Source organism: Tachyglossus aculeatus, chromosome 3 (genome assembly GCF_015852505.1).
Source record: "Tachyglossus aculeatus isolate mTacAcu1 chromosome 3, mTacAcu1.pri, whole genome shotgun sequence".
In the NCBI taxonomy this organism is placed as follows: Eukaryota; Metazoa; Chordata; class Mammalia; order Monotremata; family Tachyglossidae; genus Tachyglossus; species Tachyglossus aculeatus.
Window position 1 is genome coordinate 40,906,162 of NC_052068.1, and position 20,192 is coordinate 40,926,353.

General features: G+C 43.4%; 1 protein-coding gene across 2 annotated transcripts in view; it reads left to right on the plus strand.

Annotated features, from left to right (window-relative positions):
* PRKG1 (protein kinase cGMP-dependent 1) overlaps positions 1-20,192 on the plus strand; it is a 1,213,342-nt gene that overhangs the window by 848,628 nt on the left and 344,522 nt on the right. The window lies entirely within an intron of this gene.

Sequence of the window (20,192 nt, forward strand, 5' to 3'; positions counted from 1 at the left end):
TGCTTGCACAGTCAGCTGTTGAACGGACAGCTACAGGCCAATAATGAACCTTTAAGGCTTTGTTTAGAAAAGCTTTGGACCTAGTTCATGTTTGTCTACAAATGAAAAGCTTCTGTGAGTGCGACCAATATTTATACTTGGTTAGATATCTGCAAGGTGTTTTAACCAGGAAGAGCAAAATAGGCACTCAAGGGAAATGTCACATTTTTTAATATGTCTCAAAAATTGGATAATTTGGTTTGTGTGATTTATGAAAATATGGTTAAAAGCTACAGGTATGAACATTTGAATACTTAAGATCCCATTATTTATCATTTGATATAACTGCTCTTCACTCAGACTGTGTAGCCACAGGGATTTGGCTTTTCTCCCTGTCAGCGGATGTGTTTTCCTGGGTCCATAGTTAATAGTTGGACTGGGGAGTCACCTCGCAGCTGATCTTCAAAATATCATGGTGAGCCCAGTTCAATCCTATCATTCCATTTCACATTATAGTTCTGAATAGCAACACGACTGTTCACGCAGTTGTTTAGTGGTCATCCTCAGTAGAGTTATGGAAAAGAAGAAAGGGGCCACTAGGCCACTATCAGCCACTATCAGTCCTGAACTGACGCTGAGACTCATACTGAAGATCAGGTATGAAACCCAGAATCTTAGAGTGGGTGGCATTGAGGACTGGAAAGTTTTCTTTTTTTTATTTCTATTTCCATTTTTTTATTAAATGGAATCTGAGCCAAAAAAGTGTTTGAGGACTCAGATAAGAAAGTGGCAGATTCTCTCAGACCCAGTTGGAATGTGGAGGTTGAAGGAAGGCATCTCTGTGAACCACTTGGCCTAATGAGACCCGCACTGCTCCTTCCCCTCCTCAGAGTCCTGAGATTATCTTGGTTTTCAAATGGACAGTCTTGCCCTGTCCATTAATCAATCAATCAAGAGTATTTATTATTAACAATAAATGATAATAACAATTGTGTTGCTCATTAAGTGCTTACTAGTTGCCAAGAACTGTGCTAAGCTCTGGGGTAAAGAGAGTTAGCTGGATCTTAGTCCCTATCAATCAATCAACAATCAGTGGTATTTATTGAACACTTTTTTAATGGTATTTGCTAAGTGCTTACTCTATTCCAGGCATCGTAGTAAACATTGGAGTAGGTACAAAATAATCAGGTGGGACATACCTCATGTTCCACATTGTGCTCACAGTCTTCATTCCCATTTTCCAGATAAGGTCACTGAGGCACAGAGAAGTTAAGTGACTTGCCCAAGATCACATAACCAGCAAGTGGCAGAGCTGGGATTAGAAAACAGGTATTCTGACCTCCAGCCCACAGCTCACACTTTCTGCACTAAGTGGTTGTTCGAGTACAATAGAATAAAGTGGGTAGACACAATCCCTATCCTCAAGAAGCTTGCAATCTAGTGGGGAAGGTGGGTGTTAAAATAAATTACAGATAGGAGAAGTGGCATGCTATAAGCTTTATATATAAGTGCTATGGGACCTGAGTAGGTGAATATCAGACTGGGATAGAGAGAGAATCAAAGTGCTAAAGGGGTACAGACCCAAGTGCCAAGGTAGTGCAGATGCGGTGTGAATAGTTGGGGAATGGTTGTCTATCTCATCTCTCTCATTCAACCCTTCATCTCATTCAATCTGTCACTAAATCCTGTCAGTTCAGCCATCCAATAATCGCTAAAATCCACCCTTCTCCTTCAACCAAACTGCTGCCACATAAATCAAAGCACTTATTCTATCCCACCTACAGTCAGTCAATAATCAATCATATCTAATGAGCCCTTCCTGTTTGCAGAACATTGTAATAAGCACTTGGGAGAGTTCAATGTAATAATATAACAAAGTTGGTAGACATATTCCCTGTCCACATTGAGCTTATATCCTAGATGGGGAAAAAGACATTAATATGAATAAATGAATTATGGATATTTATATAAATGCTATGTGGTGAAGATGGTGAATAAAGAGAGAAAATCAGGGCAACACAGAAGGGAGTGGGAGAAAAGGAAATGAGGGCTTAGTCAGGGAAGGCTAAGATTAAGAGTATGTCTGTCAGATATTCATTCATTCATTCATTCAATCATATTTATTGAGCTTACTGAGTGCAGAACACTGTACTAAGCACTTGGAAAGTACAGGTCAGCAACAAGTAGTGACAATCTGTGCCTACAACAGGCTCACAGTCTAGAAGGGGGAAACAGACATCAAAACAAGTAAAGAGGCATTAATAGTATCAACATAAATAAATAGAATTATAGATATATACACATCATTAATAAAATTAATAGAATTATAAATATGCACATATATACACACCAGTGCTGTGGGATGGGGAAGGGGGTAGAGCAGAGGGAATGAGTGGGGGCAATGAGGAGGGGACAGGGAGCAGAGGAAAAGGTAGGTTTAGTCCGGGAAGGCCTCCTGGAGGAGGTGAGCTTTCAATAGGACTTTGAAGGGGAGAAGTGTGTTAGTTTGGTGGATTTGAGGGGGGAGGACATTCCAGGCCAGAGAGGACATTCATTCATTCATTCATCCATTCAATCGTATTTATTGAGTGCTTGCTGTGTTCAGAGCTTGGTGAGTACAAGTTGGCAACATATAGAGATGGTCCCTACCCAACAACGGGCTCACAGTCTAGAAGGGGGAGACAGACAACAAAACAAAATGTATTAACAAAATAAAATAAATAGAATAGTAAATATGTACAAGTAAAATAGAGTAATAAATCTGTACAGACATATATACGGGTGCTGGGGGGAGAGGAAGGAGGTAGGGCGGGGGGAATGGGGAGGGGGAGGAGGGGGAGAGGAAGGAGGGGGCTCAGTCGGGGAAGGCTTCTGAGGAGGTGAGCTCTCAGTAGGGCTTTGAAGGGAGGCAGAGAGCTAGCTTGGCGGATGTGCAGAGGCAGGGCATTCCAGGCCAGGGGGAGGGCGTGGGCTGGGGGTCGATGGCGGGACAGGCGAGAAAGAGGCACGGTGAGGAGATTAGCAGCGGCAGAGGAGCGGAGGGTGCGGGCTGGGCTGGAGAAGGAGAGAAGGGAGGTGAGGTAGGAGGGGGCGAGGGGATGGACAGCCTTGAAGCCCAGGGTGAGGAGTTTCTGCCTGATGCGTAGGTTGACTGGTAGCCACTGGAGATTTTTGAGGAGGGGAGTAACATGCCCAGAGCGTTTCTGCACAAAGATGATCTGGGCAGCAGCATGAAGTATAGACTGAAGAGGGGAGAGACAGGAGGATGGGAGATCAGAGAGGAGGCTGATGCAGTAATCCAGTCAGGATAGGATGAGAGATTGAACCAGCAGGGTAGCGGTTTGCATGGAGAGGAAAGGGCGGATCTTGGCAATGTTGTGGAGGTGAGACTGGCAGGTTCTGGTGACGGATTGGATGTGAGGGGTTAACAAGAGAGCAGAGTTAAGGATGACATCAAGGTTGTGGGTTTGTGAGACGGGAAGGATGGTAGTGCTGTCTACAGTGACGGGAAAGTCAGGGAGAGGGCAGGGTTTGGGAGGGAAGATAAGTTCAGTCTTGGACATGTTGAGTTTTAGATGGCAGGCAGACATCCAGATGGAGATGTCTTGAAGGCAGGAGGAGACACGAGCCTGAAGGGAGCGAGAGAGAGCAGGGCCAGAGATGTAGATTTGGGTGTCATCAGTGTAGAGATGATAGTTGAAGCTGTGGGAGCAAATGAGTTCACCAAGGGAGTGAGTGTAGATAGAGAACAGAAGGGGACCAAGCACTAATCCTTGAGGAACCCCTACAGTAAGGGGATGGGAGGGGGAGGGGGAGCCCACAAAGGAGACTGAGAATGAATGGCTGGAGAGATAAGAGGAGAACCAGGAGAGGACAGAGTCTGTGAAGCCACGGTTGGATATCATGTTGAGGAGAAGGGGGTGGTCCACAGTGTCGAAGGCAACTGAAAGGTTGACATGGACCAGGGGTCCATGGACCATGGTCGGCAGCGGGACAGGCGAGAATGAGGCACAGTGAGAAGTTTAGCACCAGAGGAGTGGAGTGTGCAGGCTGGGCTGTAGAAGGAGAGAAGGGAGGTGAGGTAGAAGAGGGCAAGGTGATGTAGAGCTTTGAAGCCAATAGTGAGGAATTTTTGCTTCACACAAAAGTTGATAGGCAATTACTGGAGATTTTTGAGGAGGCGGGTGACATGCCCAGAACATTTCTGTAGAAAGATAATCTGGGCAGCCAGTAAAGTATAGACTGAAATGGGGAGAGACAGGAGGTTGGGAGATCAGCAAGGATGCTGATGCAGTAATCCAGTCGGGATATGATGAGTGATTGTGCTAACAAGGTAGTGGTTTGGGTGGAGAGGAAAGGGCAGATCTTGATGATGTTGTGAAGGTGAGACCAGCAGGTTTTGTTGATGGATTGGATTTGTGGGGTAAATGAGAGAGTGGAGTTAAGGATGACACAAGGTTGCAAGTTTGTGAGACAGGGAGGATGGTAGTGCCAACCACAGTGACAGGAAAGTTAGTGAGAGGACAGGGTTTGGGAGGGAAGATGAGGAACTCAATCTTAGACATGTTGAGTTTTAGGTGGCGGGAGGATATCCAGGTGGAGATGTCCTGAAGGCAGGAGGAGATGTGAGCCTGGAGGGAGGGAGAGAGAACAGTGAAGGAGATGTAGATTTGGGTATCATCTGTGTAGAGATGATAGTTGAAGTCGTAGGAGTGAATGAGCTCACCAAGGGAGTGAGTAGAGATGGAGAACTGAAGGGGACGAAGAATTGACCCTTGGGGAACCCCTACAGTTAGGGGATGGGAAGAGGAGGAGGAGCCTGCAAAGGAGACTTAGAAATAACAGCAGAGAGATGAGAAGAACCAGGAGACAATAGAGTCAGTGAAGGCGAAGTTAGATAATATTTCCAGAACAAGGGGGTGGTCCACAGTGTCAAAGGCAGCTGAGAGGTAAAGGAGGATTAGGATAGAGTAGGAGCCATTGGATTTGGCAAGAAGGAGCTCATTGGCGACCTTTGAGAGGGGGTTTCAATGGAATGGAGGGGACGGAAGACACATTAGAATGGGTCCAGGAGAGAGTTGGAGGAGAGGAATTCAAGGCAGCAAGTGTAGACGACTTGCTCCAGGAGTTTGGAAAGGAAGAGTAGGAGAGAGATGGGGCAATAACTGGAGGGGGCTGTGGGGTCAAGGGAGAGGGTTTTTTTAGGATGGGGGAGACCTGTGTATGTTTGAAGGCAGGGGGGAATAAGAGTGAGCGGTTGAAGATGGAAGTTAAGGAGGGGAGGAGGGAAGGGGCAAGAGTTTTTATAAGGTGAGAGGGAATGGAGTCCAAAGCATAGGTGGAGGGGGTGACACTTGAGAGGAGTGAGGAGATATCCTTTGAAGATACTGCTGGGAAGGATGGGAAAGGTGAAGAGGGGGTCAAGAGGGAGGGAATTGAGGAGGGAGACTTTGCGGAGCTCAGACCTGAAGGGTGTTTAAGGCCAAAGTTAGGATATGGGCGAGAGGTTGGCGGTAAGATAGATGAGATCAAGGTACAGTGAATAGGTTGGCATTGGATGAGCAAAGTGTTTACCCTGATTACTATATCAGCCTCTTTGCTGACCTCCCTGCCTCATGACTCTCCCCATTCTAGTCCATACATTATTTTGTTGCCCAGATGATTTTACTACAAAAACATTCAGTCCATGTTTCCCCCCTTCTCAAGGACCTCTACTGGTTGCCTATCCACCTCCTCATCAAACAGAAACTCCTTACCATTGGCTTTCAGGCACTCATTCACCTCGTCCCCTCCTACCTTACCTAACTGCTCTCCTGCCACGATCCAGGCCACACATCGCACTCCTCTAATGCCATCCTACCCACTGTTGCTCCATCTGTTCTATCTTGACTCCAACCTCTCACCCACATCTTGCCTCTGTCCTGGAATGTCCTCCCTCTTATTATCTGGTAATTACTCTCCCTACCTTCAAAGCCTTATTGAAAACACATCTCCTCCCCAAATCCTTTCCTGACTAAGCCCTCGTTTGTTCTTACCCTACTCCCTTCTGGATTGTCCTTTCAATTGAATTTGCATCCTTCACTCACTCATCTATAAGCTCCACGGCACTTTTGTATATAACTGTAATTTACTTATATTAATGCCTGTCTCCCCCTCTAGACTGTAAGTTCTCTCTGGGCAGTGAATGTGTCTACCAACTCTGTTGTATTATTATATTGTACTCACTCAAATGCTTACTTCTACAGATTGATTGACGGATGGATGGATGGATCGATTGGGAAATGATGGAGGTGTGATTTTAGTAAGGTTTTGGAGATAAGAAGAGTGGTAGTCTGTCTTGTATGGAGGGAGAGGGATTTCCAGGCCAAAGGAAGATCTTGAATGAAGGGTCAGAGGTGAAGCATACAAAAGTGAAGTACTGTAGCACTTGACACTTGTAGCACATTGGCATTGGAGTAGTAAAGTGTATAGGCTGGGTTGTAGTAATGAGATCAGTGAGGTGAGGTGGGAGGGGGAGACCTGATTGAGCACCTTAAGGCCAATTATAAGGAAATTTTATTCATTGCAGCGATAGATGAGCAACTATTGATGGTTTTGGAGGAGTAGGGAGACATGGACTGAATGTTTTTTAGAAATATGATTGGATGGCAGAGTGAAATATGAACTGGAATGGGAGGAGATTAGTGCCTGGATCAGCCTGGATCAGCATGGTAACAGTTTGGATGGAGAGGAAGAGTCATATTTTAGATATGTTTTTAGAGATGTTATGGAAGAACCAACAGGATTTTCTGGCAGCCAAAGTAGGAGAGAGAACAGGTATTCAATTCCCACTTTATAGTTGGTGAAACTGAGGCCTCGAGTTAAGTGATGTGTCCAAGGTTATAGAGTGGTCAAGTGGCAAAGCTGGGGTTAGAATCAGGATCTCTTCTTTTCTCAGTCCAGCATTATTTCCATTAGACCCCAATGATTCTCCACTCACTGAGAGTAGGAATTGTGTTTGTTTACTCTGCTGTATTCTCCCAAGAGCTTAATAAAGTGTTGTACAGATTCAGCTCTCAATAAATACCACTGTGTGTTTACTTTGTGCAGAGCACTATATTAAGTACATGGTAGAATACATGATCCCTATCCTCAAGGAGCCAACAAACTCTCTTCTCTCCAGCAGGACAATGCAAAAATCAATTTACATGATATAATCACATTGATATTCATTACTCTGTGCCAAATTCTTGCTAAGCACTGAGGTAAATTACAAGACGTTCAGGGGGCACCCAGTTTCTGTCATACTCAGAGCTGAGCCTAAGAGTCTGAGTCTCCATTTCGCAGAAGGAAAGAAGAGGGAAGTTAAGTCATCTGCCCAAAGCCATCAGGAGACAAGTGACAGAGTCAGGACAGAGTCAGGACATATATATATGTTCTTTCAAATTGACCAATCTGTTTCACTGTCAACTTGCTACCACTTTTCATTTGAGCACTATGAAGAAACTTGACTAACCCTGCCCTGCTCCCCAAGGACAAATCTATTGCCTTCTCAATTTCATCCAACAATGGGCACTAGGACTCTCTAGTACAAGCACTTGTCATATTTTGCTTTGTGAACTAGTTAGCCTTCTCTCTGACATCCCTGCTTCCACCTCTGCAATCCATAATCCACTTTGCTGCTCAGATCGTTTTCTACAAAGTAATTCTGTAAACGTCTCCCCATTTCTCAAAAGTACCTCAAAATCCAACAGTGGTTACCCACCCATCTACTCATCAAAGAGAAACTCCTTTCCAGTGGCTTTCAGGCCCTCAATCAGTTCTCTCCCTTTTACGAAACCTTTCTACTCTCCTACCCAATCTGCACATTTCATTCCTCTAACACAGAGCAAGTCTTCTGACACCAACCTATTGCCTTGATCTTCTCTTTCTCGTCACTAATCTCTTGCTTCCACTCTCCCTTTTGCGTTGGAACTGTTTCCCCCTTCATAACTTTCAGACCATTTATTAAGCACTTTGTGCTGAACACTGAATCAAGCACTTGGGAGAGTACAATATACCAGAGTTGGCAGACACGATCCCTGCCCACAACGAGCTTACCATCTAGAGGGTGAAGTTACTAATATTGTATCTCCTCCAGGAAGCCTTTCCTGACTGTCTCATCTCCCCACCTTATTTTCCCTTTCATTCATTCATTCCTTTGATCGTATTTATTTAGTGCTTACTGTGTGCAGAACACTGTACTAAGCACTTGGGAAGTACAAGTTGGAAACATGTGGAGACAGTCCCTACCCAACAACAGGCTCACAGTCTAGAAGGGGGAGACAGACACCAAAACAAAACATGTGAACAGGGGTCAAGTCATCAGAATAAATAGAAGTAAAGCTTGCCAAGATCCACCCTTTCCTCTCCATCCAAACCACTACCCTGCTCGTTCAAGCTCTCATCCTATCCCATCTGGATTACTGTATCAGCCTCCTCTCCGACCTCCCATCCTCTTGTCTCTCCCCACTTCAATCCATATTTCACGCTGCTGCCCGGATTGTCTTTGTCCAGAAACGGTCTGGGCATGTTACTCCCCTCCTCAAAAATCTCCAGTGCCTACCAATCAACCTCCGCATCAGGCAGAAACTCCTCACCCTCGGCTTCAAGGCTGTCCATCACCTCGCCCCCTCCTACCTCCCCTCCCTTCTCTCCTTCTCCAGCCCAGCCCGCACCCTCTGCTCCTCTGCCGTTAGTCTCCTCACGGTGTCTCGTTCTCGCCTGTCCTGCTGTCAATCCCCAGCCCACGTCCTCCCCCTGGCCTGGAATGCCCTCCCTGCACACATGGACCAAGCTAGCTCTCTTCCTCCCATCAGGGCCCTACTGAGAGCTCACCTCCTCCAGGAGGCCTTCCCAGACTGAGCCCCCTCCTTCCTCTCCCCCTCCTCCTCCCTATCCCCTCCCCACAACACCTGCATATATGTATATATGTTTGTACGTATTTATTACTCTATTTTATTTGTACATGTTTATTCTATTTATTTTATTTTGTTAATATGTTTTGTTTTGTTCTCCATCTCCCCCTTCTAGACTGTGAGCCCACTGTTGGGTAGGGACCATCTCTATATGTTGCCAACTTGTACTTCCCAAGCGCTTAGTACAATGCTCTGCACACAGTAAGCACTCAATAAATACGATTGAATGAATGAATGAAAGGTGCACATCATTAACAAAATAAATAGAATGTTAAATATGTACAAGTAAAATAAACAGAGTAATAAATCTGTACAAACGTATATACAGGTGCTGTGGGGAGGGGGAGGAGGTAAGGTTGGGGGATGGGGAGGAGGAGAGGAAAAAGGGGGCTCAGTCTGGGAAGGCCTCCTGGAGGAGGTGAGCTCTCAGTAGGGCTTTGAAGGGAGGAAGAGAGCTAGCTTGGCGGATGTGCAGAGGGAGGGCATTCCAGGCCAGGGGGAAGCAGCATGTGGATAGAGCATGGGCGTGGGATTCAGAAGGTCATGGGTGCTAATTCTAACTCTGCCACTTGTCTGCTGTGTGACTTTGGGCAAGTCACCTCACTTCTGTGTGCCTCAGTTACCTCAACTGTAATATGGGGATTTAGACTATGAACCTCATATGGGACAGGGACTGTCAAACCTGATTTGCTTATATCCATCCCGGATCTTAATGCAGTGCCTGGCACACAGTAAGCACTTAACAAATGCCACAATTATTATTATTATGATTATTATTATATTCAGCGTCTTCTTCAAATGCCCACCTCAAACTAGAAACAATCTTGGTGATCTTTAGCCACAGTTGGTTTGATGTGTGGACATTCTCGTGCTTTTGTTCATTTGCTTATTTTTGAAATTCACTTTAACCAAGTATTCGGATCACATGTGAAACTACACCCAAAGTTCTCTGCTGCAGCATTTCATTTATTTGGTAAAAGTCTATGAGAAAAAGAACTGCTTGGCCTTTCCCTTTATAGGAGTGGACCGTAGGCTTGTAACCTTTGCTAGCATGAGGCTATTTTCCCAGTTGCTCTTTTAACATCTATTGTTAAATTCATGGGAAAACTCAGCTGTGCTTATTTTTACATCAGATCTAAGTGAACCATAATGATCTTTTTCAGGCACAGGATGAGTTAAGTACCCATGGGATCTTTTGTTTCTTTTTTAGCTGTGGAAATATGTGTTAAGTTTGGAGAAAAATAGCTGTAACTAAACTTTCTATAAATCATACTGATAAAAGTAAATCCACATCCTTTATGATGATAAAGTTTTCTAGTTAGATTATGGTTTATGTCTGGATTGTGTGAAACCCAATACATTCCACACCAGTACCGAATGAAAACGGAAGCAGATGATTAAAATACCAACACATTTGTTTCCAGAAAGGAAACACAAAATACTCAAATGAATGTGCTCAACATTAGATGAAATGAAAATGTTTCACCAAAGTTTACAAACAATCTCAAGGAGAAATTAGATACAATTCTTTATCTAAAGAGAGGAGTGGTAAATAAGATAAAGGGCAGCAAGTGTAGGAGAACAAAAGCAATTTCAGTGGCAGAGCATTCAAGGGAAGTACATTTGCATGGTAATGTTTCTTCCTTTTTCATTATAATGATCACAAGCGAAAATTCATTCCCGGATTCTTTGTGTTGATCAAACTTTTGCCGATTTCAGGAAAGATAGTTGCCCTGTTTCTGAACCCAGATCATCCCTTTGTGTGGTCTTGCTTCTATTTTAACTACTGAGCTGATGTTTTCCTTATGGAGCAGTGGGTAATTTACACTCTGGGATGAGGATTGTGGGGTAGGGTAATCTATGAAAAGTCTGTGTGACAAGAAAATAATGATAAAGCTGATAAGGAGCAAGGAGGGAATTAATTTCCCAAACCAGTGTGAGGTGAGAAGTGATCTTGGAGAGGACCCAGATGGACAGAGAGGAAGTACAGTGAGCTTGTGGGGAAGTCAGATGGTGACAATGATGGTGCAATACCTCTTCAAAAAAGGAAAGGAAGTAGGTGGAAGAGAAAGGTAATAATAATAATAATAATGGCATTTATTAAGCGCTTACTATGTACAAAGCTCTGTTCTAAGTTCTGGGGAAGTTACAAGGTGATCAGGTTGTCCCACGGGGGTGCTCACAGTCTTAATCCCCATTTTACAGATGAGGTAACTGAGGCACAGAGAAGTTAAGTGACTTGCCCAAAGTCACACAGCTGACAATTGGCAGGGCTGGTATTTGAACCCCTGACCTCTGTCTCCAAAGCCCATGCTCTTTTCACTGAGCCACGCTACTAGGAAGAAGGAACCAAGTCTGTGTGATGGTCTCTTTTGTTCAGATTTGATCTCGTCTGCCATTCCATTATTCTGTGCATGTTTCCTAGATTTTGAGAGGAGGCAGCTGAGTGTGAGTGCCAGAGAGAAGAGCACTCTATCCCTAATTCCTAAATTTTATTAAAACCTGGGACACTAGACCACCATCCCAGGATTTTGCATCTTCTCTGACCTTGTCAGTAACCAGGAAAATGGGGAAGGAGGAAAGTGTAGTGTTAAAATCTCCAGCATCTAGGACACACATACTCCAGATTCCAGAATTCAGGGAAAGCTAAATTTATTGTACACTAAACGAGCCTACTCAAACCAGGATGTGAAAGTTCAAACACTTAAAGTAAGCTAGGTCAACTAAAAATGGGGTAAGGTAAAAGAGTAATTTAGTACTGCCTTGTTTCTGTCCTCCCCCTGATATTCCCCTCACTGTAGACAGCACAACCATCCTCCCTGTCTCTCGGGTCCATAACCTTGGTGATATTCTCAACTCATTTTTCTCATTCAGCTCACATATTCGACAGGTCAATAAATGCTGTCGATTCTACCTTCACAACATCATTCAAATCCAGCCCTTCCTGTCCATCCGAACTGCTATCATGTTGATCCAAGTTGCGGTGGTCTACTGGCAGGATTTAGTCATGGATGGAAAACGTGGATTGGAGGAGAGAGAGGAGTCAAAGATGACGCCAAGCTTACAGGCCTGTGAGATGGGAAGCTTGGCCGTGCTGACTGCAGTGGCGGGAAAGCCACAGGGAGGAAAGGGTTTGGGTAGGAAGATAAGGAGTTCTGTTTGGGACATGGTAAGCTGGAGGCGTTGGGAGGACATCCAAGGCAGGAGGAAATGCGAGACTGCAGAAAAGGAGAGCGATCAGAGTTGGAGATGTAGATTTGGGAACCATCTGCATACAGATGGTAGTTGAGGCCATGGGAAAGAATGAGTTCTCCAAGTGAGTGGGTGTAGATGGAGAATCTACATGGACCTTCCTATTCCACCCTTATTACTGCATCCTCTTCCTTGCTAACCTCCATGCCTCCTGTCACTACGCACTTCAGACTATACTTCGCTTTTGCTGCCCGGATCATTTTACAAAACCATTCAAGCCATGTTTTTCCATTCTTCAAGAGCCTGCAGAGTTTTCCCATCCACTCTGCACTAAACAGAAACTCCTTACTATAGACTTTACAGCACTCAATCACCTTGCCCCTTCCTACCTGTGTCCCTGATTCCCTACTACAACTGAGCCCACAAACATCACTCTAATGTTAACCTACTCATCCATCTTGCCGCTGATCCCTTGGCCACATCCCGCCTCTGGCCTAGAATGCCCTCCCTTTTCATATTTGAGAAACAATCACTCTCCTCAAAGCAAGAGGCCTTCAAGAGTCCTTCCCCAACTGATCAATCATAGTGAGTCCTTACTATATGCAGAGCACTGCACTAAGTGCTAAGTGCTTGGGAGAGTACAACAGAATTAGCAGATATGTTCCTTGTCCATAATGAGCTTTAGCACTCATGTCCTGTGATCACACTCCCTTCTGTGTCGCCTTTGCACTTGGATTTGAACACTTTATTCATTCCTCCCTCAGCCTCACAGTACAACTGTTTCTTTGCATGTTTCTACTTCTCTGAGTCATGCTCTCTGTGTCTCTGCCTCGTTTTGTCTCTCTCCTTACGTCCCTGCTAGACTAGGCTAATTGTGGGCATGGAATAAGTCTACCAACTCTGTTGTACTTCCCCAAGTGATTAGTACAGTGCTCTGAACACAGTAAGCACTCAATAAATATAATTGATCGATTGAGTAATTGATTTTGTCAAGACAGTCTCATTTTCAGGAAATGGGTTTATAATTCTAAAATTGCTAGGAAACTATTACAAAAATATGAGTGTTGCAGCAAAAGCAAGGCATGACAACCTCTGAACTGTGTTGTTCTATCCAAGAGGCAGCATGTGTTTGGTTGCGTGTGATGAGGTGTTTCTCTGGAGACCTCAAATTCAGCAATTCTAACATCTCCTTGATGTTTGATTGTGATTAACATCACAATTGTGATTGATTGTGATGTTTGATTGTGATTGACATTTGTGTTGTGATAATGATATGAGTTAGCCATATCGTTAAGCGCTTAGTACAGTGCTCTGCACACAGTAAGCGCTCAATAAATACGATTGATGATGATATCACTTACTGTAAATGATTCTTTTCAATACTGGATTTGCTCTTCCGTGAGCTGCAGAAAATAGCGCCCATCTGAACATGACAGTATTATTATTACATTATTATTATTATTATAATTTTTGTTCAGTGCCTATTATGTGTGATACATGGGAAAGTTGGAAAAGAATATTTCCCACATGGGGCATATAGTTAAGGGGGAAGAGAGAACATATATTTAAACCCCATTTTTCAGATGAGGAAACTGAGGCACAATTAAATGTCATACTCAAGGTCACCTAGCAGACAAGTGCCAGAGCTGAGATTAGAACCCAAGTCCCTTCGTTCTCAATCCTGTGTCCTTTCCACTATGCCATGCTACTTCCAAATTTTCGAAGTGGATTGGCAGTTTCACGGGCTTTTAATTAATTTCATTTAGGTTACTGCGCTTGTATAGATACACTACAAAACAATTAGAAAAGAATAACTTACAGTACTCACAAGCATTTTTTTTTTCCTGATACTGTGTTGCACTGTATCCAAACAGGCTTCTGTTGTCAGAATGTTCCCTAATTTTTGCCAACACCCTCTCACAAAAAGACATAGTGAAAGCATGCAATCCAGGAGATAGGGGCATAAATGGGTGACTAATGTTTTCCAGCTGTTTTTGCAGTCTTAGCCTTCATTTCCATTTCTGTCCCAAAGCATAGACAGCATTGGTGACTATTAGCAGTGTGGCTCAATGGAAGGAGCACGGGCTTGGGAGTCAGAGGTCATGGGTTCAAATCCCGACTCCGCCAATTGTCAGCTTTGTGACTTTGGGCAAGTCACTTCACTTCTCTGTGCCTCAGTTACCCCATCTGTAAAATGGGGATGAAGACTGTGAGCCCCATATGGGACAATCAAATCACCTTATATCCTCCACAGCGCTTAGAACAGTGATTTGCACGTAGTAAGTGCTTAACAAATGCCATCACTATTATTATTGTTAATTCAGCATGATTTTGCTTGTGGAAACGAGACTGATTTTACCCAGTCAAGACAATCAGTCCAGGATTTCTGATTCCTCATTTGTGATATCAGATTGATCTTGGCAGCCCAGCTCTCTCCTTATTCCCCTACCAATATTTTAGATGCTGGAGACTGTTCTCCAGTGCTCCGTGGTGTCAAGGAATGGAAATGGAAAATGGTGTTGAAATGATCTTAGTAGAGGTAGACCAGGTCTGGAGGTGAGGCTAGTGGTCTCTCCAGAAGGATTGGTAAAATTGAATCTGCTACTGGGCTTTTCTGAAAGGCATTTGAGCCCAAAACTGAATTTTCTACTCACCTTTGCAATTGATAAGTGTCTCATTCTCAGGAGGTGGCCCATTGCCATTTTTCACATTTCACACACCTGTAAATTGTATTGGAAATGTTTAGTCAGATTTAGGAGAGGTTAAAGTGGTCTGAGGGTGGAGGAGCCTTGGGATGGGGCCAAAGCCAGTAAAAACTGACATAGAAATAGGAAAATGAGTAGGCATACACAGAAGGGGGAAATGAAAAAAAGAAAAAGATGGTCAAGGGAGAAAAGATGGAGGGAAATAAGGAAAGAAATAAGGTTAAGGTGAAGAGGAAAAGAAGATTCCAGTCACCTTAGGAGAAGCAAAAGAGACAGTAGGGAAGGGTAAAGAGGCACAGATAAATTAAGATAATTGGCCAAAGTCACACAGCAGTCAAGTGACTGAGGCAGGATTAGAACCCAGGTCCTTCTACCTCCCAGTCAGGGTTCTATCCTCTAGGCCAAGCTTCCTTCTTCTTCCTTCTATATCTGACTCCCTTGTATACCCTACCCCTTCTCCCTCTCCTAATCTAGAGATGGAGATGCATGGGGGTTTTATCTCCCCTCCCTCCAAGACCCTTCCCATTGATTCAGGTGTATTGCATCTCAGTCATGCATTTTTTTTTCACTTTAGGTTATTCAGGACACTACTGTGTTCCAAAATACCTGTAATGGGAGACAGGACATAATATGCCATTTCACAACCGTCCTGCTTAAGTTGGAATGTCTGCATTATCTAGCAAAAAAACCACAAAAACAAAACATATTTAATCTGCATCAGTGCCCTATCAAGGACCCATGATTGGATGACAGAATATGAGACTGGGCAATGGCCTAATTTAATTCTGTTTTTCTCTTTAGGTCACTAATTAATTGCAAATAGGTACATTGCATTTTTCAAGCTACTTTCAGCAACTAATCTCCAGCAGAGAACCATCCCCTTTCAATTATCACCTATTGTTGAATTCAGTGCTGGAAAAGAAAAAGAACCGAATGAAAGGTCTCTGCATACTTTTAAGGGTAATAGGAAAATGAAAATGATTTCTCACAGAATACAAAGTAACAATGTTATGCCACAGAAGGTGTCAGGGAATTAAAATATTGTGAACTGTTTCCTACTGGGAAGGGATAAAATCCTGGATAATGTGATTTGCTGAAAATGGCAGTTGAACAAAAACTTGTAAGACCAACCAGTTTAATGTCTCTGAACTTTATCATAGTGAAAAATTCACTTTTCATTCTTTATTAAGTTATGCTTCCAATTTCATTTTACCTTTGGAAATTGATGTAATAGGTTTATATGTTCTTGTTACTATTTTTAAGCAGACGAGTTGTGGAGCTGAGATTGAGATGCAGGTCTTCTGAATCCCAGGCCTGTGCTCTTTCCATTAGGACATGGCACTTCTACTACTACTACTACTACTACCATTATTATTATTACTACTACTACTACCATTATTACTACTACTACTATTATACTACTACTACTTCTATTGCTTCCACTTCTTCTACATTGCTTCTACATTGCACAAGATGCAGCATGGCTCAGTGGAAAGAGCCCAGGCTTGGGAGTCGGAGGTCATGGGTTCTAATCCCAGCTCTGCCACATGTCCGCGGTGTGACCTTGGGCAAGTCACTTAATTTCTCTGAGCCTCAGTTACCTCATCTGTAAAATAAGGATTAAGACTGTGAGTCCCACATGGGACAACCTGATCACCTTATATCCCCCCACCCCCGTGCTTAGAACAGTGCTTTGCACATAGTAAGCACTTAACAAATGCCATCATTATTATTACATGCTCAGGTGACCTCTAGAATGTAGCTTGCTGTGGGCAGGAAATATGTCTATTATATTGTACTCTCCCAGGTGCTTTAGTACAGTGCTCTGCACAAAGTAAGTTCTCGGTAAATATGATTAACTGAGTGACCTTCTGATCAGAGAGGGACACCTACCTTAAGGACTGTGACATTCACTGCATCCTGGGTGAAAGTCAAATAAAGCTGGAGGTTTGAGGGTGGTTAAAACTACTCTGAGAACAGTGATGATTAGTGACTGTGTCTTCCCAAAATAAAACCCACAGTCTTTTTCCCCTCAAATCCCAAAGTGTCATTTTTTTTTAATAGGACAAACACTCCTGGTCATCTTTCAATCCACTTAAAAAGTTACTGTCATAAAGGAAACTTGGCCATAATATTTTGGGATAAACTCAAAGCTATATATGTTCAGTCATGGAGAAGCAGTGGGGTTCAGTGGAAAAAGCATAGGCTTGGGAGTCAGAGGGCATGGGTTCTAATCCCAGCTCTGCCACTTGACTTCTGTGTGACCTTGGGCAAGCCACCTTACTTCTCTGTGCCTCAGTTACCTCATCTGTAAAATGGGGATTAAGACTGTGAGCCCCTCGTGGGACAACCTGATTACCATGTATCTACCCCAGCACTTAAAACAGTGCCCAACACATAGTAAGGGCTTAACAATACCATAATTATTAATTAGTATTATCAGCTTTTGGCTATGTGACTGCATTCTTACTGCATATCCCAGGAGGCTGCTTGATTGACAGCTGCTGACTCAGGGTTTTCTGGGACTCTGCAAAGTCCTCATGCTGCTCGCCTCATATTGTCTGGAGGTGGTCAGTGCTAGAGGCCCAAGATGTTGTTTCTGTATCATGTTACCTTGGCAGGCCCTGAATCAGCCCCTGGCATGGCTCCTCAAGCATGATCATCATTGTATTGTACTCTCCTAAGTGCTTATTACAGCCCTTTGCACACAGAAAATGCTCAGTAAATACCACTGATGATGATTCATTCATTCATTCATTCATTCGTTCAATTGTTTTTATTGACCATTTACTGTTTGCAGAGCACTGTACTAAGCACTTGGAAAGTACAATTCGGCAATAGATAAAAACAATCCCTACCCAACAACAAGCTCATAGTCTAGAAGGGGGAAGACAGACAACAAAACAAAATAAGTAGGCAGGTATTAGTAGGGTCAATACAAATAAATAGAATTATAAATATAGACACATCATCAATAAAATAAATAGAATAGCAAATGTGTATATATATATGCACAAGTGCTGTGGGGCGGGGAGGGGGCTAGAGCAGAAGGAGGGAGTAGGGGTGATGGGGACAGAAAAGGAGCAGAGGAAAAGGGGGGGGCTCAGTCTGCGAAGGCCTCCTGGAGGAGGTGGGCTTTCAGTAGGGCTTTGAAGGGGGGAAATGAGCTAGTTTGGCAGATGCGAGGAGGGAGGGCACTCCAGGCCAGAGGTATGATGTGGGCCAAGGGTCCATGGTGGGACGAGTGAGAATGAGGCACAGTGAGTAGGTTAGCACCAGAGGAGCGGAGTTTGTGGGCTGGGCTGCAGAAGGAGAGAAAGGAGGTGAGGTAAGAGGGGGAAAGGTGATGGAGAGCTTTGAAGCCAATAGTGAGGAGGTTTTGCCTGATACAGAGGTTGATAGGCAACCACTGGAGATTTTTGAGGAGGGGGATGACATTCCCAGAGTGTTACTGTAGAGAGATAATCCAGGCAGCAGAGTGAAGTATAGACTGAAGTGGGGAGAGACAGGAGGATGGGAGTTCAAAAAGGATGCTGATGCAGTAATCCAGACAGGATATGATGAGTGATTGTACTAACAAGGTAGCAGTTTGGATGAAGAGGAAAGGGCGGATCTCGGTTGTGAAGCTGAGACCGGCAGGGTTTGCGTGACCGATTGGATGTGTGGGTTAAACGAGAGAGTAGAGTCAAGGATAACTCCAAGGTTGTGGGCTTGTGAGATGGGAAGGATGATAGTGCTGCCCACAGTGACGGGAGAGTCAGGGAGAGGACAGGGTTTGGGAGGGGAGATAAGGAGCTCAGTCTTGAACATGTTGAGTTTTAGGTGGCGGGCAGACACCCAGGTGGAGATGTCCTAAAGGCAGGAGGAGATATGAGCCTGGAGGGAGAGAGAGAGAACCGGGGAGAAGATGTAGATTTGGGTATCAACTGTGTCAAGATGATAGTTGAAGCTGTGGGAGCAAATGAGTTCATCAAGTGAGTAGAGATGGACAACAGAAGGGGACCAAGAAGTGAAAAATAAAATGGAATCATATTTTTCTTTTTCGGCTTGACATTTGAATAAAGAAAACATTTTATTCACTACAATTTGGGAGATTTCTTCATCTTTTATTTTGTGTTGCTTCAATCTCAGACTCAGATTTAATTGATCAGATCCCTGGCATTAATTGCTGCTAACTGATTAGTTTACTTGTCTTAAGTGATTTAAGTTTTTGTTTATCAGTTTATATGCAGTCGTCCTCTGAAGCAATTGAAGCAGTGTTCAAAGCACATTAAACGGTGGAACCTACCCCACTGTCTCTTGAAATATCACAAAGCAAGACAAAGCAGACTATCTTCAAGCTGGTTATTTGATTATCTGATTATCTCCAGCTCTTAATACAGTGCTTGGCACCTAGAAAGCAATGTAGACATTCTACTGTTATCATAAGTATTATTCTTGCTAGTAGGAGAAACAGTGGAAAACTGTGGGAGATGCACAGGAAAAACAAGTAGTTTTAATTAGCAGTGTTAAACAGTAATAAGCAAGTGATTAGAAGACACAGTCTCTATCTCCCGTGAATCCTGCTTCCACCTCTTTACGGGAGAGGGAAAGGAGTGGAAACTGCTTGAGAAGCAGCGTGACCTAATGGAAAGATAATTTAACTTCCCTTTACCCCAGTTCTCCCTCTTTTTTAGAGTGTGAGATTACTGTAGGACAGGCACTGTATCCAACCTAATGATTTTGTATCTACTCCAATGCTTTGAACAGTAGTTGGCAAAGAGTGAACATTTAAAAAATACAACACATATTATTATTACTATTGTAATTATCATTATTAGTATTACAGCCTCAATCTGTTTTCAAGCTCTCATTATTGTGACTGGTGCCAGGGTTTTTCATTAATGTTGCAAGTGTAGACTTATTTTTTTCTTATAGTAGAGTCAAAAGTTACTTTTAACAGCCAAATTTACTGTAACGACCAGATTCTCTTCATGAGGTTTGAAATCAGATGCATCATGTTCTCATCCAACTTGTGTTCATTAAACCTAATGCCACATCGTATTACTTTTTCTCAATAGGCTGGACATATTTCAGCAATATCTGAACATTGGGTAGAATTTCTAGAAATGGAGAAGTTAAGGAAGGCTTCATGGGATAAAATTAGGGATTTGCCAAGGACAAAAATCAATAGGCATTTCTGCTTCAGAAAACTGAGAACACTGGGCAAAATGCCTTAGTGTCTTCTAGAGTATTGTGACTTTTAAGCTTTATTCTCTAATGAAATGTGCCTAGATTAAGTTAAGCCACTTGGAACAGAAAATGTGCACATTTCAATAGTAACAACTTCTTGTTGCCTCTTTGGGGACACAGCGAAACAGAGTTCGGGGATGATTTTGTG